Here is a 20022-nt window from a genome sequence, read left to right on the forward strand (position 1 = left end):
AGCCCATCTCGGATGCCTAACTTGATACAAATAACATCCTCAAAACAGCCAGTACTGGCAAGATACACTGAGTCATGGATATCACCTCTAGCTTTTCCACACACTTTTCTCACCAGGTCAGCTGAAAACATACGCCAATGGTCGTCAAGGTTTTCCAGCTCAGCTGACTAAGCAGGAGAACCAAAGTCCACATTCCAATTGCCTTTGGGTCCAGAAAACAAGTTTGCCTAAACACCAAACACTTACAACGATGGTCAGCTCATAAACAGTGAAGAAAAAGAGCTCACATTGAAGGTGTTGCACCTAAACTGTGCTTTGTATTGGCAGATTTGGCTTACGGCTGCCAGAGGGGCAAGGCATGGCAAGAGCTTTGAGTTTGCCAGACTGTGAAAAAGTTAAAGGTAAGCACTGTTTCTGCCCGGTTTCGAACCGGGGACCTTTCGCGTGTGAGGCGAACGTGATAACCACTACACTACAGAAACCCATTCATGCTGTTTTTTTTGAGCCTTGCAAACCGAAAGTCTACCCTAAAGTAAGATCGGTGAAAAGAGCTGCTGAAAGCGAAATTGACAAAAAGCACTAGCGCGCTCAAATTGTTTCTGCCCGGTTTCGAACCGGGGACCTTTCGCGTGTGAGGCGAATGTGATAACCACTACACTACAGAAACCCATTCATGCTGTTTTTTTGAGCCTTGCAAACCGAAAGTCTACCCTAAAGTAAGATCGGTGAAAAGAGCTGCTGAAAGCGACATTGACAAAAAGCACTAGCGCGCTCAAATTGTTTCTGCCCGGTTTCGAACCGGGGACCTTTCGCGTGTTAGGCGAACGTGATAACCACTACACTACAGAAACCTATCACGACAGCACTTTTCGGGTTGGTTGCTCGGAGGTTGGGGTCACCGTATTAGCTATTATTTGCTTCTGGTTGGTTGATAACCTGAGTTCAGTTTACCGTCCTTGCAAATGATACTCTTTGGTAATGAAGCAAAGAAGGAAGAAACCCCATCTCGGATGCCTAACTTGATACAAATAACATCCTCAAAACAGCCAGTACTGGCAAGATACACTGAGTCATGGATATCACCTCTAGCTTTTCCACACACTTTTCTCACCAGGTCAGCTGAAAACATACGCCAATGGTCGTCAGGTTTTCCAGCTCAGCTGACTAAGCAGGAGAACCAAAGTCCACATTCCAATTGCCTTTGCGTCCAGAAAACAAGTTTGCCTAAACACCAAACACTTACAGCGATGGTCAGCTCATAAACAGTGAAGAAAAAGAGCTCACATTGAAGGTGTTGCACCTAAACTGTGCTTTGTATTGGCAGATTTGGCTTACGGCTGCCAGAGGGGCAAGGCATGGCAAGAGCTTTGAGTTTGCCAGACTGTGAAAAAGTTAAAGGTAAGCACTGTTTCTGCCCGGTTTCGAACCGGGGACCTTTCGCGTGTGAGGCGAACGTGATAACCACTACACTACAGAAACCCATTCATGCTGTTTTTTTGAGACTTGCAGACCGAAAGTCTACCCTAAAGTAAGATCGGTGAAAAGAGCTGCTGAAAGCGACATTGACAAAAAGCACTAGCGCGCTCAAATTGTTTCTGCCCGGTTTCGAACCGGGGACCTTTCGCGTGTGAGGCGAACGTGATAACCACTACACTACAGAAACCCATTCATGCTGTTTTTTTGAGCCTTGCAAACCGAAAGTCTACCCTAAAGTAAGATCGGTGAAAAGAGCTGCTGAAAGCGACATTGATAAAAAGCACTAGCGCGCTCAAATTGTTTCTGCCCGGTTTCGAACCGGGGACCTTTCGCGTGTTAGGCGAACGTGATAACCACTACACTACAGAAACCTATCACGACAGCACTTTTCGGGTTGGTTGCTCGGAGGTTGGGGTCACCGTATTAGCTATTATTTGCTTCTGGTTGGTTGATAACCTGAGTTCAGTTTACCGTCCTTGCAAATGATACTCTTTGGTAATGAAGCAAAGAAGGAAGAAAGCCCATCTCGGATGCCTAACTTGATACAAATAACATCCTCAAAACAGCCAGTACTGGCAAGATACACTGAGTCATGGATATCACCTCTAGCTTTTCCACACACTTTTCTCACCAGGTCAGCTGAAAACATACGCCAATGGTCGTCAGGTTTTCCAGCTCAGCTGACTAAGCAGGAGAACCAAAGTCCACATTCCAATTGCCTTTGGGTCCAGAAAACAAGTTTGCCTAAACACCAAACACTTACAGCGATGGTCAGCTCATAAACAGTGAAGAAAAAGAGCTCACATTGAAGGTGTTGCACCTAAACTGTGCTTTGTATTGGCAGATTTGGCTTACGGCTGCCAGAGGGGCAAGGCATGGCAAGAGCTTTGAGTTTGCCAGACTGTGAAAAAGTTAAAGGTAAGCACTGTTTCTGCCCGGTTTCGAACCGGGGACCTTTCGCGTGTGAGGCGAACGTGATAACCACTACACTACAGAAACCCATTCATGCTGTTTTTTTGAGACTTGCAGACCGAAAGTCTACCCTAAAGTAAGATCGGTGAAAAGAGCTGCTGAAAGCGACATTGACAAAAAGCACTAGCGCGCTCAAATTGTTTCTGCCCGGTTTCGAACCGGGGACCTTTCGCGTGTGAGGCGAACGTGATAACCACTACACTACAGAAACCCATTCATGCTGTTTTTTTGAGCCTTGCAAACCGAAAGTCTACCCTAAAGTAAGATCGGTGAAAAGAGCTGCTGAAAGCGACATTGATAAAAAGCACTAGCGCGCTCAAATTGTTTCTGCCCGGTTTCGAACCGGGGACCTTTCGCGTGTTAGGCGAACGTGATAACCACTACACTACAGAAACCTATCACGACAGCACTTTTCGGGTTGGTTGCTCGGAGGTTGGGGTCACCGTATTAGCTATTATTTGCTTCTGGTTGGTTGATAACCTGAGTTCAGTTTACCGTCCTTGCAAATGATACTCTTTGGTAATGAAGCAAAGAAGGAAGAAAGCCCATCTCGGATGCCTAACTTGATACAAATAACATCCTCAAAACAGCCAGTACTGGCAAGATACACTGAGTCATGGATATCACCTCTAGCTTTTCCACACACTTTTCTCACCAGGTCAGCTGAAAACATACGCCAATGGTCGTCAGGTTTTCCAGCTCAGCTGACTAAGCAGGAGAACCAAAGTCCACATTCCAATTGCCTTTGGGTCCAGAAAACAAGTTTGCCTAAACACCAAACACTTACAGGGATGGTCAGCTCATAAACAGTGAAGAAAAAGAGCTCACATTGAAGGTGTTGCACCTAAACTGTGCTTTATATTGGCAGATTTGGCTTACGGCTGCCAGAGGGGCAAGGCATGGCAAGAGCTTTGAGTTTGCCAGACTGTGAAAAAGTTAAAGGTAAGCACTGTTTCTGCCCGGTTTCGAACCGGGGACCTTTCGCGTGTGAGGCAAACGTGATAACCACTACACTACAGAAACCCATTCATGCTGTTTTTTTGAGCCTTGCAAACCGAAAGTCTACCCTAAAGTAAGATCGGTGAAAAGAGCTGCTGAAAGCGACATTGACAAAAAGCACTAGCGCGCTCAAATTGTTTCTGCCCGGTTTCGAACCGGGGACCTTTCGCGTGTTAGGCGAACGTGATAACCACTACACTACAGAAACCTATCACGACAGCACTTTTCGGGTTGGTTGCTCGGAGGTTGGGGTCACCGTATTAGCTATTATTTGCTTCTGGTTGGTTGATAACCTGAGTTCAGTTTACCGTCCTTGCAAATGATACTCTTTGGTAATGAAGCAAAGAAGGAAGAAACCCCATCTCGGATGCCTAACTTGATACAAATAACATCCTCAAAACAGCCAGTACTGGCAAGATACACTGAGTCATGGATATCACCTCTAGCTTTTCCACACACTTTTCTCACCAGGTCAGCTGAAAACATACGCCAATGGTCGTCAGGTTTTCCAGCTCAGCTGACTAAGCAGGAGAACCAAAGTCCACATTCCAATTGCCTTTGCGTCCAGAAAACAAGTTTGCCTAAACACCAAACACTTACAGCGATGGTCAGCTCATAAACAGTGAAGAAAAAGAGCTCACATTGAAGGTGTTGCACCTAAACTGTGCTTTGTATTGGCAGATTTGGCTTACGGCTGCCAGAGGGGCAAGGCATGGCAAGAGCTTTGAGTTTGCCAGACTGTGAAAAAGTTAAAGGTAAGCACTGTTTCTGCCCGGTTTCGAACCGGGGACCTTTCGCGTGTGAGGCGAACGTGATAACCACTACACTACAGAAACCCATTCATGCTGTTTTTTTGAGACTTGCAGACCGAAAGTCTACCCTAAAGTAAGATCGGTGAAAAGAGCTGCTGAAAGCGACATTGACAAAAAGCACTAGCGCGCTCAAATTGTTTCTGCCCGGTTTCGAACCGGGGACCTTTCGCGTGTGAGGCGAACGTGATAACCACTACACTACAGAAACCCATTCATGCTGTTTTTTTGAGCCTTGCAAACCGAAAGTCTACCCTAAAGTAAGATCGGTGAAAAGAGCTGCTGAAAGCGACATTGATAAAAAGCACTAGCGCGCTCAAATTGTTTCTGCCCGGTTTCGAACCGGGGACCTTTCGCGTGTTAGGCGAACGTGATAACCACTACACTACAGAAACCTATCACGACAGCACTTTTCGGGTTGGTTGCTCGGAGGTTGGGGTCACCGTATTAGCTATTATTTGCTTCTGGTTGGTTGATAACCTGAGTTCAGTTTACCGTCCTTGCAAATGATACTCTTTGGTAATGAAGCAAAGAAGGAAGAAAGCCCATCTCGGATGCCTAACTTGATACAAATAACATCCTCAAAACAGCCAGTACTGGCAAGATACACTGAGTCATGGATATCACCTCTAGCTTTTCCACACACTTTTCTCACCAGGTCAGCTGAAAACATACGCCAATGGTCGTCAGGTTTTCCAGCTCAGCTGACTAAGCAGGAGAACCAAAGTCCACATTCCAATTGCCTTTGGGTCCAGAAAACAAGTTTGCCTAAACACCAAACACTTACAGCGATGGTCAGCTCATAAACAGTGAAGAAAAAGAGCTCACATTGAAGGTGTTGCACCTAAACTGTGCTTTGTATTGGCAGATTTGGCTTACGGCTGCCAGAGGGGCAAGGCATGGCAAGAGCTTTGAGTTTGCCAGACTGTGAAAAAGTTAAAGGTAAGCACTGTTTCTGCCCGGTTTCGAACCGGGGACCTTTCGCGTGTGAGGCGAACGTGATAACCACTACACTACAGAAACCCATTCATGCTGTTTTTTTGAGACTTGCAGACCGAAAGTCTACCCTAAAGTAAGATCGGTGAAAAGAGCTGCTGAAAGCGACATTGACAAAAAGCACTAGCGCGCTCAAATTGTTTCTGCCCGGTTTCGAACCGGGGACCTTTCGCGTGTGAGGCGAACGTGATAACCACTACACTACAGAAACCCATTCATGCTGTTTTTTTGAGCCTTGCAAACCGAAAGTCTACCCTAAAGTAAGATCGGTGAAAAGAGCTGCTGAAAGCGACATTGATAAAAAGCACTAGCGCGCTCAAATTGTTTCTGCCCGGTTTCGAACCGGGGACCTTTCGCGTGTTAGGCGAACGTGATAACCACTACACTACAGAAACCTATCACGACAGCACTTTTCGGGTTGGTTGCTCGGAGGTTGGGGTCACCGTATTAGCTATTATTTGCTTCTGGTTGGTTGATAACCTGAGTTCAGTTTACCGTCCTTGCAAATGATACTCTTTGGTAATGAAGCAAAGAAGGAAGAAAGCCCATCTCGGATGCCTAACTTGATACAAATAACATCCTCAAAACAGCCAGTACTGGCAAGATACACTGAGTCATGGATATCACCTCTAGCTTTTCCACACACTTTTCTCACCAGGTCAGCTGAAAACATACGCCAATGGTCGTCAGGTTTTCCAGCTCAGCTGACTAAGCAGGAGAACCAAAGTCCACATTCCAATTGCCTTTGGGTCCAGAAAACAAGTTTGCCTAAACACCAAACACTTACAGGGATGGTCAGCTCATAAACAGTGAAGAAAAAGAGCTCACATTGAAGGTGTTGCACCTAAACTGTGCTTTATATTGGCAGATTTGGCTTACGGCTGCCAGAGGGGCAAGGCATGGCAAGAGCTTTGAGTTTGCCAGACTGTGAAAAAGTTAAAGGTAAGCACTGTTTCTGCCCGGTTTCGAACCGGGGACCTTTCGCGTGTGAGGCAAACGTGATAACCACTACACTACAGAAACCCATTCATGCTGTTTTTTTGAGCCTTGCAAACCGAAAGTCTACCCTAAAGTAAGATCGGTGAAAAGAGCTGCTGAAAGCGACATTGACAAAAAGCACTAGCGCGCTCAAATTGTTTCTGCCCGGTTGCGAACCGGGGACCTTTCGCGTGTTAGGCGAACGTGATAACCACTACACTACAGAAACCTATCACGACAGCACTTTTCGGGTTGGTTGCTCGGAGGTTGGGGTCACCGTATTAGCTATTATTTGCTTCTGGTTGGTTGATAACCTGAGTTCAGTTTACCGTCCTTGCAAATGATACTCTTTGGTAATGAAGCAAAGAAGGAAGAAACCCCATCTCGGATGCCTAACTTGATACAAATAACATCCTCAAAACAGCCAGTACTGGCAAGATACACTGAGTCATGGATATCACCTCTAGCTTTTCCACACACTTTTCTCACCAGGTCAGCTGAAAACATACGCCAATGGTCGTCAGGTTTTCCAGCTCAGCTGACTAAGCAGGAGAACCAAAGTCCACATTCCAATTGCCTTTGGGTCCAGAAAACAAGTTTGCCTAAACACCAAACACTTACAGCGATGGTCAGCTCATAAACAGTGAAGAAAAAGAGCTCACATTGAAGGTGTTGCACCTAAACTGTGCTTTGTATTGGCAGATTTGGCTTACGGCTGCCAGAGGGGCAAGGCATGGCAAGAGCTTTGAGTTTGCCAGACTGTGAAAAAGTTAAAGGTAAGCACTGTTTCTGCCCGGTTTCGAACCGGGGACCTTTCGCGTGTGAGGCGAACGTGATAACCACTACACTACAGAAACCCATTCATGCTGTTTTTTTGAGACTTGCAGACCGAAAGTCTACCCTAAAGTAAGATCGGTGAAAAGAGCTGCTGAAAGCGACATTGACAAAAAGCACTAGCGCGCTCAAATTGTTTCTGCCCGGTTTCGAACCGGGGACCTTTCGCGTGTGAGGCGAACGTGATAACCACTACACTACAGAAACCCATTCATGCTGTTTTTTTGAGCCTTGCAAACCGAAAGTCTACCCTAAAGTAAGATCGGTGAAAAGAGCTGCTGAAAGCGACATTGATAAAAAGCACTAGCGCGCTCAAATTGTTTCTGCCCGGTTTCGAACCGGGGACCTTTCGCGTGTTAGGCGAACGTGATAACCACTACACTACAGAAACCTATCACGACAGCACTTTTCGGGTTGGTTGCTCGGAGGTTGGGGTCACCGTATTAGCTATTATTTGCTTCTGGTTGGTTGATAACCTGAGTTCAGTTTACCGTCCTTGCAAATGATACTCTTTGGTAATGAAGCAAAGAAGGAAGAAAGCCCATCTCGGATGCCTAACTTGATACAAATAACATCCTCAAAACAGCCAGTACTGGCAAGATACACTGAGTCATGGATATCACCTCTAGCTTTTCCACACACTTTTCTCACCAGGTCAGCTGAAAACATACGCCAATGGTCGTCAGGTTTTCCAGCTCAGCTGACTAAGCAGGAGAACCAAAGTCCACATTCCAATTGCCTTTGGGTCCAGAAAACAAGTTTGCCTAAACACCAAACACTTACAGCGATGGTCAGCTCATAAACAGTGAAGAAAAAGAGCTCACATTGAAGCTGTTGCACCTAAACTGTGCTTTGTATTGGCAGATTTGGCTTACGGCTGCCAGAGGGGCAAGGCATGGCAAGAGCTTTGAGTTTGCCAGACTGTGAAAAAGTTAAAGGTAAGCACTGTTTCTGCCCGGTTTCGAACCGGGGACCTTTCGCGTGTGAGGCGAACGTGATAACCACTACACTACAGAAACCCATTCATGCTGTTTTTTTGAGCCTTGCAAACCGAAAGTCTACCCTAAAGTAAGATCGGTGAAAAGAGCTGCTGAAAGCGACATTGACAAAAAGCACTAGCGCGCTCAAATTGTTTCTGCCCAGTTTCGAACCGGGAAACTTTTGCGTGTTAGGCGAACGTGATAACCACTACACTACAGAAACCTATCACAACAGCACTTTTCGGGTTGGTTGCTCGGAGGTTGGGGTCACCGTATTAGCTATTATTTGCTTCTGGTTGGTTGATAACCTGAGTTCAGTTTACCGTCCTTGCAAATGATACTCTTTGGTAATGAAGCAAAGAAGGAAGAAAGCCCATCTCGGATGCCTAACTTGATACAAATAACATCCTCAAAACAGCCAGTACTGGCAAGATACACTGAGTCATGGATATCACCTCTAGCTTTTCCACACACTTTTCTCACCAGGTCAGCTGAAAACATACGCCAATGGTCGTCAGGTTTTCCAGCTCAGCTGACTAAGCAGGAGAACCAAAGTCCACATTCCAATTGCCTTTGGGTCCAGAAAACAAGTTTGCCTAAACACCAAACACTTACAGCGATGGTCAGCTCATAAACAGTGAAGAAAAAGAGCTCACATTGAAGGTGTTGCACCTAAACTGTGCTTTGTATTGGCAGATTTGGCTTACGGCTGCCAGAGGGGCAAGGCATGGCAAGAGCTTTGAGTTTGCCAGACTGTGAAAAAGTTAAAGGTAAGCACTGTTCCTGCGCGGTTTCGAACCGGGGACCTTTCGCGTGTGAGGCGAACGTGATAACCACTACACTACAGAAACCCATTCATGCTGTGTTTTTGAGCCTTGCAGACCGAAAGTCTACCCTAAAGTAAGATCGGTGAAAAGAGCTGCTGAAAGTGACATTGACAAAAAGCACTAGCGCGCTTAAATTGTTTCTGCCCGGTTTCGAACCGGGGATCTTTCGCGTGTGAGGCGAATGTGATAACCACTACACTACAGAAACCCATTCATGCTGTTTTTTTTGAGCCTTGCAAACCGAAAGTCTACCCTTAAGTAAGATCGGTGAAAAGAGCTGCTGAAAGCGACATTGACAAAAAGCACTAGCGCGCTCAAATTGTTTCTGCCCGGTTCCGAACCGGGGACCTTTCGCGTGTTAGGCGAACGTGATAACAACTACACTACAGAAACCTATCACGACAGCACTTTTCGGGTTGGTTGCTCGGAGGTTGGGGTCACCGTATTAGCTATTATTTGCTTCTGGTTGGTTGATAACCTGAGTTCAGTTTACCGTCCTTGCAAATGATACTCTTTGGTAATGAAGCAAAGAAGGAAGAAAGCCCATCTCGGATGCCTAACTTGATACAAATAACATCCTCAAAACAGCCAGTACTGGCAAGATACACTGAGTCATGGATATCACCTCTAGCTTTTCCACACACTTTTCTCACCAGGTCAGCTGAAAACATACGCCAATGGTCGTCAGGTTTTCTAGCTCAGCTGACTAAGCAGGAGAACCAAAGTCCACATTCCAATTGCCTTTGGGTCCAGAAAACAAGTTTGCCTAAACACCAAACACTTACAGCGATGGTCAGCTCATAAACAGTGAAGAAAAAGAGCTCACATTGAAGCTGTTGCACCTAAACTGTGCTTTGTATTGGCAGATTTGGCTTACGGCTGCCAGAGGGGCAAGGCATGGCAAGAGCTTTGAGTTTGCCAGACTGTGAAAAAGTTAAAGGTAAGCACTGTTTCTGCCCGGTTTCGAACCGGGGACCTTTCGCGTGTGAGGCGAACGTGATAACCACTACACTACAGAAACCCATTCATGCTGTTTGTTTGAGCCTTGCAAACCGAAAGTCTACCCTAAAGTAAGATCGGTGAAAAGAGCTGCTGAAAGCGACATTGACAAAAAGCACTAGCGCGCTCAAATTGTTTCTGCCCAGTTTCGAACCGGGAAACTTTTGCGTGTTAGGCGAACGTGATAACCACTACACTACAGAAACCTATCACGACAGCACTTTTCGGGTTGGTTGCTCGGAGGTTGGGGTCACCGTATTAGCTATTATTTGCTTCTGGTTGGTTGATAACCTGAGTTCAGTTTACCGTCCTTGCAAATGATACTCTTTGGTAATGAAGCAAAGAAGGAAGAAAGCCCATCTCGGATGCCTAACTTGATACAAATAACATCCTCAAAACAGCCAGTACTGGCAAGATACACTGAGTCATGGATATCACCTCTAGCTTTTCCACACACTTTTCTCACCAGGTCAGCTGAAAACATACGCCAATGGTCGTCAAGGTTTTCCAGCTCAGCTGACTAAGCAGGAGAACCAAAGTCCACATTCCAATTGCCTTTGGGTCCAGAAAACAAGTTTGCCTAAACACCAAACACTTACAACGATGGTCAGCTCATAAACAGTGAAGAAAAAGAGCTCACATTGAAGGTGTTGCACCTAAACTGTGCTTTGTATTGGCAGATTTGGCTTACGGCTGCCAGAGGGGCAAGGCATGGCAAGAGCTTTGAGTTTGCCAGACTGTGAAAAAGTTAAAGGTAAGCACTGTTTCTGCCCGGTTTCGAACCGGGGACCTTTCGCGTGTGAGGCGAACGTGATAACCACTACACTACAGAAACCCATTCATGCTGTTTTTTTTGAGCCTTGCAAACCGAAAGTCTACCCTAAAGTAAGATCGGTGAAAAGAGCTGCTGAAAGCGAAATTGACAAAAAGCACTAGCGCGCTCAAATTGTTTCTGCCCGGTTTCGAACCGGGGACCTTTCGCGTGTGAGGCGAACGTGATAACCACTACACTACAGAAACCCATTCATGCTGTTTTTTTGAGCCTTGCAAACCGAAAGTCTACCCTAAAGTAAGATCGGTGAAAAGAGCTGCTGAAAGCGACATTGACAAAAAGCACTAGCGCGCTCAAATTGTTTCTGCCTGGTTTCGAACCGGGGACCTTTCGCGTGTTAGGCGAACGTGATAACCACTACACTACAGAAACCTATCACGACAGCACTTTTCGGGTTGGTTGCTCGGAGGTTGGGGTCACCGTATTAGCTATTATTTGCTTCTGGTTGGTTGATAACCTGAGTTCAGTTTACCGTCCTTGCAAATGATACTCTTTGGTAATGAAGCAAAGAAGGAAGAAAGCCCATCTCGGATGCCTAACTTGATACAAATAACATCCTCAAAACAGCCAGTACTGGCAAGATACACTGAGTCATGGATATCACCTCTAGCTTTTCCACACACTTTTCTCACCAGGTCAGCTGAAAACATACGCCAATGGTCGTCAGGTTTTCCAGCTCAGCTGACTAAGCAGGAGAACCAAAGTCCACATTCCAATTGTCTTTGGGTCCAGAAAACAAGTTTGCCTAAACACCAAACACTTACAGCGATGGTCAGCTCATAAACAGTGAAGAAAAAGAGCTCACATTGAAGGTGTTGCACCTAAACTGTGCTTTGTATTGGCAGATTTGGCTTACGGCTGCCAGAGGGGCAAGGCATGGCAAGAGCTTTGAGTTTGCCAGACTGTGAAAAAGTTAAAGGTAAGCACTGTTTCTGCCCGGTTTCGAACCGGGGACCTTTCGCGTGTGAGGCGAACATGATAACCACTACACTACAGAAACCCATTCATGATGCCCGGTTTCGAACCGGGGACCTTTCGCGTAAGAGGCGATCGTGATAACCACTACACTACAGAAACCCATTCATGCTGTTTTTTTTGAGCCTTGCAAACCGAAAGTCTACCCTAAAGTAAGATCGGTGAAAAGAGCTGCTGAAAGCGACATTGACAAAAAGCACTAGCGCGCTCAAATTGTTTCTGCCCGGTTTCGAACCGGGGACCTTTCGCGTGTTAGGCGAACGTGATAACCACTACACTACAGAAACCTATAACAACAGCACTTTTCGGGTTGGTTGCTCGGAGGTTGGGGTCACCGTATTAGCTATTATTTGCTTCTGGTTGGTTGATAACCTGAGTTCAGTTTACCGTCCTTGCAAATGATACTCTTTGGTAATGAAGCAAAGAAGGAAGAAAGCCCATCTCGGATGCCTAACTTGATACAAATAACATCCTCAAAACAGCCAGTACTGGCAAGATACACTGAGTCATGGATATCACCTCTAGCTTTTCCACACACTTTTCTCACCAGGTCAGCTGAAAACATACGCCAATGGTCGTCAGGTTTTCCAGCTCAGCTGACTAAGCAGGAGAACCAAAGTCCACATTCCAATTGCCTTTGGGTCCAGAAAACAAGTTTGCCTAAACACCAAACACTTACAGCGATGGTCAGCTCATAAACAGTGAAGAAAAAGAGCTCACATTGAAGCTGTTGCACCTAAACTGTGCTTTGTATTGGCAGATTTGGCTTACGGCTGCCAGAGGGGCAAGGCATGGCAAGAGCTTTGAGTTTGCCAGACTGTGAAAAAGTTAAAGGTAAGCACTGTTTCTGCCCGGTTTCGAACCGGGGACCTTTCGCGTGTGAGGCGAACGTGATAACCACTACACTACAGAAACCCATTCATGCTGTTTTTTTGAGCCTTGCAAACCGAAAGTCTACCCTAAAGTAAGATCGGTGAAAAGAGCTGCTGAAAGCGACATTGACAAAAAGCACTAGCGCGCTCAAATTGTTTCTGCCCAGTTTCGAACCGGGAAACTTTTGCGTGTTAGGCGAACGTGATAACCACTACACTACAGAAACCTATCACAACAGCACTTTTCGGGTTGGTTGCTCGGAGGTTGGGGTCACCGTATTAGCTATTATTTGCTTCTGGTTGGTTGATAACCTGAGTTCAGTTTACCGTCCTTGCAAATGATACTCTTTGGTAATGAAGCAAAGAAGGAAGAAAGCCCATCTCGGATGCCTAACTTGATACAAATAACATCCTCAAAACAGCCAGTACTGGCAAGATACACTGAGTCATGGATATCACCTCTAGCTTTTCCACACACTTTTCTCACCAGGTCAGCTGAAAACATACGCCAATGGTCGTCAGGTTTTCCAGCTCAGCTGACTAAGCAGGAGAACCAAAGTCCACATTCCAATTGCCTTTGGGTCCAGAAAACAAGTTTGCCTAAACACCAAACACTTACAGCGATGGTCAGCTCATAAACAGTGAAGAAAAAGAGCTCACATTGAAGGTGTTGCACCTAAACTGTGCTTTGTATTGGCAGATTTGGCTTACGGCTGCCAGAGGGGCAAGGCATGGCAAGAGCTTTGAGTTTGCCAGACTGTGAAAAAGTTAAAGGTAAGCACTGTTCCTGCGCGGTTTCGAACCGGGGACCTTTCGCGTGTGAGGCGAACGTGATAACCACTACACTACAGAAACCCATTCATGCTGTGTTTTTGAGCCTTGCAGACCGAAAGTCTACCCTAAAGTAAGATCGGTGAAAAGAGCTGCTGAAAGTGACATTGACAAAAAGCACTAGCGCGCTTAAATTGTTTCTGCCCGGTTTCGAACCGGGGATCTTTCGCGTGTGAGGCGAATGTGATAACCACTACACTACAGAAACCCATTCATGCTGTTTTTTTTGAGCCTTGCAAACCAAAAGTCTACCCTTAAGTAAGATCGGTGAAAAGAGCTGCTGAAAGCGACATTGACAAAAAGCACTAGCGCGCTCAAATTGTTTCTGCCCGGTTCCGAACCGGGGACCTTTCGCGTGTTAGGCGAACGTGATAACAACTACACTACAGAAACCTATCACGACAGCACTTTTCGGGTTGGTTGCTCGGAGGTTGGGGTCACCGTATTAGCTATTATTTGCTTCTGGTTGGTTGATAACCTGAGTTCAGTTTACCGTCCTTGCAAATGATACTCTTTGGTAATGAAGCAAAGAAGGAAGAAAGCCCATCTCGGATGCCTAACTTGATACAAATAACATCCTCAAAACAGCCAGTACTGGCAAGATACACTGAGTCATGGATATCACCTCTAGCTTTTCCACACACTTTTCTCACCAGGTCAGCTGAAAACATACGCCAATGGTCGTCAGGTTTTCTAGCTCAGCTGACTAAGCAGGAGAACCAAAGTCCACATTCCAATTGCCTTTGGGTCCAGAAAACAAGTTTGCCTAAACACCAAACACTTACAGCGATGGTCAGCTCATAAACAGTGAAGAAAAAGAGCTCACATTGAAGCTGTTGCACCTAAACTGTGCTTTGTATTGGCAGATTTGGCTTACGGCTGCCAGAGGGGCAAGGCATGGCAAGAGCTTTGAGTTTGCCAGACTGTGAAAAAGTTAAAGGTAAGCACTGTTTCTGCCCGGTTTCGAACCGGGGACCTTTCGCGTGTGAGGCGAACGTGATAACCACTACACTACAGAAACCCATTCATGCTGTTTGTTTGAGCCTTGCAAACCGAAAGTCTACCCTAAAGTAAGATCGGTGAAAAGAGCTGCTGAAAGCGACATTGACAAAAAGCACTAGCGCGCTCAAATTGTTTCTGCCCAGTTTCGAACCGGGAAACTTTTGCGTGTTAGGCGAACGTGATAACCACTACACTACAGAAACCTATCACGACAGCACTTTTCGGGTTGGTTGCTCGGAGGTTGGGGTCACCGTATTAGCTATTATTTGCTTCTGGTTGGTTGATAACCTGAGTTCAGTTTACCGTCCTTGCAAATGATACTCTTTGGTAATGAAGCAAAGAAGGAAGAAAGCCCATCTCGGATGCCTAACTTGATACAAATAACATCCTCAAAACAGCCAGTACTGGCAAGATACACTGAGTCATGGATATCACCTCTAGCTTTTCCACACACTTTTCTCACCAGGTCAGCTGAAAACATACGCCAATGGTCGTCAAGGTTTTCCAGCTCAGCTGACTAAGCAGGAGAACCAAAGTCCACATTCCAATTGCCTTTGGGTCCAGAAAACAAGTTTGCCTAAACACCAAACACTTACAACGATGGTCAGCTCATAAACAGTGAAGAAAAAGAGCTCACATTGAAGGTGTTGCACCTAAACTGTGCTTTGTATTGGCAGATTTGGCTTACGGCTGCCAGAGGGGCAAGGCATGGCAAGAGCTTTGAGTTTGCCAGACTGTGAAAAAGTTAAAGGTAAGCACTGTTTCTGCCCGGTTTCGAACCGGGGACCTTTCGCGTGTGAGGCGAACGTGATAACCACTACACTACAGAAACCCATTCATGCTGTCTTTTTTGAGCCTTGCAAACCGAAAGTCTACCCTAAAGTAAGATCGGTGAAAAGAGCTGCTGAAAGCGAAATTGACAAAAAGCACTAGCGCGCTCAAATTGTTTCTGCCCGGTTTCGAACCGGGGACCTTTCGCGTGTGAGGCGAACGTGATAACCACTACACTACAGAAACCCATTCATGCTGTTTTTTTGAGCCTTGCAAACCGAAAGTCTACCCTAAAGTAAGATCGGTGAAAAGAGCTGCTGAAAGCGACATTGACAAAAAGCACTAGCGCGCTCAAATTGTTTCTGCCTGGTTTCGAACCGGGGACCTTTCGCGTGTTAGGCGAACGTGATAACCACTACACTACAGAAACCTATCACGACAGCACTTTTCGGGTTGGTTGCTCGGAGGTTGGGGTCACCGTATTAGCTATTATTTGCTTCTGGTTGGTTGATAACCTGAGTTCAGTTTACCGTCCTTGCAAATGATACTCTTTGGTAATGAAGCAAAGAAGGAAGAAAGCCCATCTCGGATGCCTAACTTGATACAAATAACATCCTCAAAACAGCCAGTACTGGCAAGATACACTGAGTCATGGATATCACCTCTAGCTTTTCCACACACTTTTCTCACCAGGTCAGCTGAAAACATACGCCAATGGTCGTCAGGTTTTCCAGCTCAGCTGACTAAGCAGGAGAACCAAAGTCCACATTCCAATTGCCTTTGGGTCCAGAAAACAAGTTTGCCTAAACACCAAACACTTACAGGGATGGTCAGCTCATAAACAGTGAAGAAAAAGAGCTCACATTGAAGGTGTTGCACCTAAACTGTGCTTTATATTGGCAGATTTGGCTTACGGCTGCCAGAGGGGCAAGGCATGGCAAGAGCTTTGAGTTTGCCAGACTGTGAAAAAGTTAAAGGTAAGCACTGTTTCTGCCCGGTTTCGAACCGGGGACCTTTCGCGTGTGAGGCAAACGTGATAACCACTACACTACAGAAACCCATTCATGCTGTTTTTTTGAGCCTTGCAAACCGAAAGTCTACCCTAAAGTAAGATCGGTGAAAAGAGCTGCTGAAAGCGACATTGACAAAAAGCACTAGCGCGCTCAAATTGTTTCTGCCCGGTTTCGAACCGGGGACCTTTCGCGTGTTAGGCGAACGTGATAACCACTACACTACAGAAACCTATCACAACAGCACTTTTCGGGTTGGTTGCTCGGAGGTTGGGGTCACCGTATTAGCTATTATTTGCTTCTGGTTGGTTGATAACCTGAGTTCAGTTTACCGTCCTTGCAAATGATACTCTTTGGTAATGAAGCAAAGAAGGAAGAAAGCCCATCTCGGATGCCTAACTTGATACAAATAACATCCTCAAAACAGCCAGTACTGGCAAGATACACTGAGTCATGGATATCACCTCTAGCTTTTCCACACACTTTTCTCACCAGGTCAGCTGAAAACATACGCCAATGGTCGTCAGGTTTTCCAGCTCAGCTGACTAAGCAGGAGAACCAAAGTCCACATTCCAATTGTCTTTGGGTCCAGAAAACAAGTTTGCCTAAACACCAAACACTTACAGCGATGGTCAGCTCATAAACAGTGAAGAAAAAGAGCTCACATTGAAGGTGTTGCACCTAAACTGTGCTTTGTATTGGCAGATTTGGCTTACGGCTGCCAGAGGGGCAAGGCATGGCAAGAGCTTTGAGTTTGCCAGACTGTGAAAAAGTTAAAGGTAAGCACTGTTTCGAACCGGGGACCTTTCGCGTGTGAGGCGAACGTGATAACCACTACACTACAGAAACCCATTCATGCTGTGTTTTTGAGCCTTGCAGACCGAAAGTCTACCCTAAAGTAAGATCGGTGAAAAGAGCTGCTGAAAGTGACATTGACAAAAAGCACTAGCGCGCTTAAATTGTTTCTGCCCGGTTTCGAACCGGGGATCTTTCGCGTGTGAGGCGAATGTGATAACCACTACACTACAGAAACCCATTCATGCTGTTTTTTTTGAGCCTTGCAAACCGAAAGTCTACCCTTAAGTAAGATCGGTGAAAAGAGCTGCTGAAAGCGACATTGACAAAAAGCACTAGCGCGCTCAAATTGTTTCTGCCCGGTTCCGAACCGGGGACCTTTCGCGTGTTAGGCGAACGTGATAACAACTACACTACAGAAACCTATCACGACAGCACTTTTCGGGTTGGTTGCTCGGAGGTTGGGGTCACCGTATTAGCTATTATTTGCTTCTGGTTGGTTGATAACCTGAGTTCAGTTTACCGTCCTTGCAAATGATACTCTTTGGTAATGAAGCAAAGAAGGAAGAAAGCCCATCTCGGATGCCTAACTTGATACAAATAACATCCTCAAAACAGCCAGTACTGGCAAGATACACTGAGTCATGGATATCACCTCTAGCTTTTCCACACACTTTTCTCACCAGGTCAGCTGAAAACATACGCCAATGGTCGTCAGGTTTTCTAGCTCAGCTGACTAAGCAGGAGAACCAAAGTCCACATTCCAATTGCCTTTGGGTCCAGAAAACAAGTTTGCCTAAACACCAAACACTTACAGCGATGGTCAGCTCATAAACAGTGAAGAAAAAGAGCTCACATTGAAGCTGTTGCACCTAAACTGTGCTTTGTATTGGCAGATTTGGCTTACGGCTGCCAGAGGGGCAAGGCATGGCAAGAGCTTTGAGTTTGCCAGACTGTGAAAAAGTTAAAGGTAAGCACTGTTTCTGCCCGGTTTCGAACCGGGGACCTTTCGCGTGTGAGGCGAACGTGATAACCACTACACTACAGAAACCCATTCATGCTGTTTGTTTGAGCCTTGCAAACCGAAAGTCTACCCTAAAGTAAGATCGGTGAAAAGAGCTGCTGAAAGCGACATTGACAAAAAGCACTAGCGCGCTCAAATTGTTTCTGCCCAGTTTCGAACCGGGAAACTTTTGCGTGTTAGGCGAACGTGATAACCACTACACTACAGAAACCTATCACGACAGCACTTTTCGGGTTGGTTGCTCGGAGGTTGGGGTCACCGTATTAGCTATTATTTGCTTCTGGTTGGTTGATAACCTGAGTTCAGTTTACCGTCCTTGCAAATGATACTCTTTGGTAATGAAGCAAAGAAGGAAGAAAGCCCATCTCGGATGCCTAACTTGATACAAATAACATCCTCAAAACAGCCAGTACTGGCAAGATACACTGAGTCATGGATATCACCTCTAGCTTTTCCACACACTTTTCTCACCAGGTCAGCTGAAAACATACGCCAATGGTCGTCAAGGTTTTCCAGCTCAGCTGACTAAGCAGGAGAACCAAAGTCCACATTCCAATTGCCTTTGGGTCCAGAAAACAAGTTTGCCTAAACACCAAACACTTACAACGATGGTCAGCTCATAAACAGTGAAGAAAAAGAGCTCACATTGAAGGTGTTGCACCTAAACTGTGCTTTGTATTGGCAGATTTGGCTTACGGCTGCCAGAGGGGCAAGGCATGGCAAGAGCTTTGAGTTTGCCAGACTGTGAAAAAGTTAAAGGTAAGCACTGTTTCTGCCCGGTTTCGAACCGGGGACCTTTCGCGTGTGAGGCGAACGTGATAACCACTACACTACAGAAACCCATTCATGCTGTTTTTTTTGAGCCTTGCAAACCGAAAGTCTACCCTAAAGTAAGATCGGTGAAAAGAGCTGCTGAAAGCGAAATTGACAAAAAGCACTAGCGCGCTCAAATTGTTTCTGCCCGGTTTCGAACCGGGGACCTTTCGCGTGTGAGGCGAACGTGATAACCACTACACTACAGAAACCCATTCATGCTGTTTTTTTGAGCCTTGCAAACCGAAAGTCTACCCTAAAGTAAGATCGGTGAAAAGAGCTGCTGAAAGCGACATTGACAAAAAGCACTAGCGCGCTCAAATTGTTTCTGCCTGGTTTCGAACCGGGGACCTTTCGCGTGTTAGGCGAACGTGATAACCACTACACTACAGAAACCTATCACGACAGCACTTTTCGGGTTGGTTGCTCGGAGGTTGGGGTCACCGTATTAGCTATTATTTGCTTCTGGTTGGTTGATAACCTGAGTTCAGTTTACCGTCCTTGCAAATGATACTCTTTGGTAATGAAGCAAAGAAGGAAGAAAGCCCATCTCGGATGCCTAACTTGATACAAATAACATCCTCAAAACAGCCAGTACTGGCAAGATACACTGAGTCATGGATATCACCTCTAGCTTTTCCACACACTTTTCTCACCAGGTCAGCTGAAAACATACGCCAATGGTCGTCAGGTTTTCCAGCTCAGCTGACTAAGCAGGAGAACCAAAGTCCACATTCCAATTGCCTTTGGGTCCAGAAAACAAGTTTGCCTAAACACCAAACACTTACAGGGATGGTCAGCTCATAAACAGTGAAGAAAAAGAGCTCACATTGAAGGTGTTGCACCTAAACTGTGCTTTATATTGGCAGATTTGGCTTACGGCTGCCAGAGGGGCAAGGCATGGCAAGAGCTTTGAGTTTGCCAGACTGTGAAAAAGTTAAAGGTAAGCACTGTTTCTGCCCGGTTTCGAACCGGGGACCTTTCGCGTGTGAGGCAAACGTGATAACCACTACACTACAGAAACCCATTCATGCTGTTTTTTTGAGCCTTGCAAACCGAAAGTCTACCCTAAAGTAAGATCGGTGAAAAGAGCTGCTGAAAGCGACATTGACAAAAAGCACTAGCGCGCTCAAATTGTTTCTGCCCGGTTTCGAACCGGGGACCTTTCGCGTGTTAGGCGAACGTGATAACCACTACACTACAGAAACCTATCACAACAGCACTTTT

At 45.9% G+C, this 20022-nt stretch overlaps 32 non-coding genes across 32 annotated transcripts; all 32 read right to left on the minus strand.

Moving 5' to 3' along the window:
* Window positions 1–409: 409 nt before the first annotated feature.
* On the minus strand, window positions 410–482 carry TRNAV-CAC (transfer RNA valine (anticodon CAC)). Its single transcript has one exon. It is a non-coding gene; the product is annotated as a tRNA-Val (tRNA).
* Window positions 483–778: 296 nt separating this feature from the next.
* Window positions 779–851, minus strand: TRNAV-AAC (transfer RNA valine (anticodon AAC)). The gene has a single exon. It is a non-coding gene; the product is annotated as a tRNA-Val (tRNA).
* A 555-nt stretch (window positions 852–1406) lies between these two features.
* TRNAV-CAC (transfer RNA valine (anticodon CAC)) lies at window positions 1407–1479 on the minus strand. Its single transcript has one exon. It is a non-coding gene; the product is annotated as a tRNA-Val (tRNA).
* Window positions 1480–1590: 111 nt separating this feature from the next.
* Window positions 1591–1663, minus strand: TRNAV-CAC (transfer RNA valine (anticodon CAC)). The gene has a single exon. It is a non-coding gene; the product is annotated as a tRNA-Val (tRNA).
* A 111-nt stretch (window positions 1664–1774) lies between these two features.
* On the minus strand, window positions 1775–1847 carry TRNAV-AAC (transfer RNA valine (anticodon AAC)). Its single transcript has one exon. It is a non-coding gene; the product is annotated as a tRNA-Val (tRNA).
* Window positions 1848–2402: 555 nt separating this feature from the next.
* Window positions 2403–2475, minus strand: TRNAV-CAC (transfer RNA valine (anticodon CAC)). Its single transcript has one exon. It is a non-coding gene; the product is annotated as a tRNA-Val (tRNA).
* A 111-nt stretch (window positions 2476–2586) lies between these two features.
* Window positions 2587–2659, minus strand: TRNAV-CAC (transfer RNA valine (anticodon CAC)). Its single transcript has one exon. It is a non-coding gene; the product is annotated as a tRNA-Val (tRNA).
* A 111-nt stretch (window positions 2660–2770) lies between these two features.
* TRNAV-AAC (transfer RNA valine (anticodon AAC)) lies at window positions 2771–2843 on the minus strand. The gene has a single exon. It is a non-coding gene; the product is annotated as a tRNA-Val (tRNA).
* A 739-nt stretch (window positions 2844–3582) lies between these two features.
* Window positions 3583–3655, minus strand: TRNAV-AAC (transfer RNA valine (anticodon AAC)). The gene has a single exon. It is a non-coding gene; the product is annotated as a tRNA-Val (tRNA).
* Window positions 3656–4210: 555 nt separating this feature from the next.
* On the minus strand, window positions 4211–4283 carry TRNAV-CAC (transfer RNA valine (anticodon CAC)). The gene has a single exon. It is a non-coding gene; the product is annotated as a tRNA-Val (tRNA).
* Window positions 4284–4394: 111 nt separating this feature from the next.
* Window positions 4395–4467, minus strand: TRNAV-CAC (transfer RNA valine (anticodon CAC)). The gene has a single exon. It is a non-coding gene; the product is annotated as a tRNA-Val (tRNA).
* A 111-nt stretch (window positions 4468–4578) lies between these two features.
* TRNAV-AAC (transfer RNA valine (anticodon AAC)) lies at window positions 4579–4651 on the minus strand. Its single transcript has one exon. It is a non-coding gene; the product is annotated as a tRNA-Val (tRNA).
* Window positions 4652–5206: 555 nt separating this feature from the next.
* On the minus strand, window positions 5207–5279 carry TRNAV-CAC (transfer RNA valine (anticodon CAC)). The gene has a single exon. It is a non-coding gene; the product is annotated as a tRNA-Val (tRNA).
* Window positions 5280–5390: 111 nt separating this feature from the next.
* On the minus strand, window positions 5391–5463 carry TRNAV-CAC (transfer RNA valine (anticodon CAC)). The gene has a single exon. It is a non-coding gene; the product is annotated as a tRNA-Val (tRNA).
* Window positions 5464–5574: 111 nt separating this feature from the next.
* On the minus strand, window positions 5575–5647 carry TRNAV-AAC (transfer RNA valine (anticodon AAC)). The gene has a single exon. It is a non-coding gene; the product is annotated as a tRNA-Val (tRNA).
* Window positions 5648–7014: 1367 nt separating this feature from the next.
* TRNAV-CAC (transfer RNA valine (anticodon CAC)) lies at window positions 7015–7087 on the minus strand. The gene has a single exon. It is a non-coding gene; the product is annotated as a tRNA-Val (tRNA).
* A 111-nt stretch (window positions 7088–7198) lies between these two features.
* On the minus strand, window positions 7199–7271 carry TRNAV-CAC (transfer RNA valine (anticodon CAC)). The gene has a single exon. It is a non-coding gene; the product is annotated as a tRNA-Val (tRNA).
* A 111-nt stretch (window positions 7272–7382) lies between these two features.
* Window positions 7383–7455, minus strand: TRNAV-AAC (transfer RNA valine (anticodon AAC)). Its single transcript has one exon. It is a non-coding gene; the product is annotated as a tRNA-Val (tRNA).
* Window positions 7456–8010: 555 nt separating this feature from the next.
* Window positions 8011–8083, minus strand: TRNAV-CAC (transfer RNA valine (anticodon CAC)). The gene has a single exon. It is a non-coding gene; the product is annotated as a tRNA-Val (tRNA).
* Window positions 8084–9819: 1736 nt separating this feature from the next.
* TRNAV-CAC (transfer RNA valine (anticodon CAC)) lies at window positions 9820–9892 on the minus strand. Its single transcript has one exon. It is a non-coding gene; the product is annotated as a tRNA-Val (tRNA).
* Window positions 9893–10632: 740 nt separating this feature from the next.
* On the minus strand, window positions 10633–10705 carry TRNAV-CAC (transfer RNA valine (anticodon CAC)). The gene has a single exon. It is a non-coding gene; the product is annotated as a tRNA-Val (tRNA).
* A 112-nt stretch (window positions 10706–10817) lies between these two features.
* On the minus strand, window positions 10818–10890 carry TRNAV-CAC (transfer RNA valine (anticodon CAC)). Its single transcript has one exon. It is a non-coding gene; the product is annotated as a tRNA-Val (tRNA).
* A 1001-nt stretch (window positions 10891–11891) lies between these two features.
* Window positions 11892–11964, minus strand: TRNAV-AAC (transfer RNA valine (anticodon AAC)). Its single transcript has one exon. It is a non-coding gene; the product is annotated as a tRNA-Val (tRNA).
* A 555-nt stretch (window positions 11965–12519) lies between these two features.
* Window positions 12520–12592, minus strand: TRNAV-CAC (transfer RNA valine (anticodon CAC)). Its single transcript has one exon. It is a non-coding gene; the product is annotated as a tRNA-Val (tRNA).
* Window positions 12593–14328: 1736 nt separating this feature from the next.
* On the minus strand, window positions 14329–14401 carry TRNAV-CAC (transfer RNA valine (anticodon CAC)). Its single transcript has one exon. It is a non-coding gene; the product is annotated as a tRNA-Val (tRNA).
* A 740-nt stretch (window positions 14402–15141) lies between these two features.
* On the minus strand, window positions 15142–15214 carry TRNAV-CAC (transfer RNA valine (anticodon CAC)). Its single transcript has one exon. It is a non-coding gene; the product is annotated as a tRNA-Val (tRNA).
* Window positions 15215–15326: 112 nt separating this feature from the next.
* Window positions 15327–15399, minus strand: TRNAV-CAC (transfer RNA valine (anticodon CAC)). Its single transcript has one exon. It is a non-coding gene; the product is annotated as a tRNA-Val (tRNA).
* A 923-nt stretch (window positions 15400–16322) lies between these two features.
* TRNAV-AAC (transfer RNA valine (anticodon AAC)) lies at window positions 16323–16395 on the minus strand. Its single transcript has one exon. It is a non-coding gene; the product is annotated as a tRNA-Val (tRNA).
* Window positions 16396–17936: 1541 nt separating this feature from the next.
* On the minus strand, window positions 17937–18009 carry TRNAV-CAC (transfer RNA valine (anticodon CAC)). Its single transcript has one exon. It is a non-coding gene; the product is annotated as a tRNA-Val (tRNA).
* A 740-nt stretch (window positions 18010–18749) lies between these two features.
* TRNAV-CAC (transfer RNA valine (anticodon CAC)) lies at window positions 18750–18822 on the minus strand. The gene has a single exon. It is a non-coding gene; the product is annotated as a tRNA-Val (tRNA).
* A 112-nt stretch (window positions 18823–18934) lies between these two features.
* Window positions 18935–19007, minus strand: TRNAV-CAC (transfer RNA valine (anticodon CAC)). Its single transcript has one exon. It is a non-coding gene; the product is annotated as a tRNA-Val (tRNA).
* Window positions 19008–19930: 923 nt separating this feature from the next.
* Window positions 19931–20003, minus strand: TRNAV-AAC (transfer RNA valine (anticodon AAC)). Its single transcript has one exon. It is a non-coding gene; the product is annotated as a tRNA-Val (tRNA).
* Window positions 20004–20022: the final 19 nt, after the last annotated feature.

The sequence above is a fragment of the Lithobates pipiens genome, unplaced genomic scaffold (assembly GCF_037356315.1).
Source record: "Lithobates pipiens isolate NorthernLeopardFrog02 unplaced genomic scaffold, aLitPip1_a1.2 Scaffold_8, whole genome shotgun sequence".
Taxonomy (NCBI): domain Eukaryota; kingdom Metazoa; phylum Chordata; class Amphibia; order Anura; family Ranidae; genus Lithobates; species Lithobates pipiens.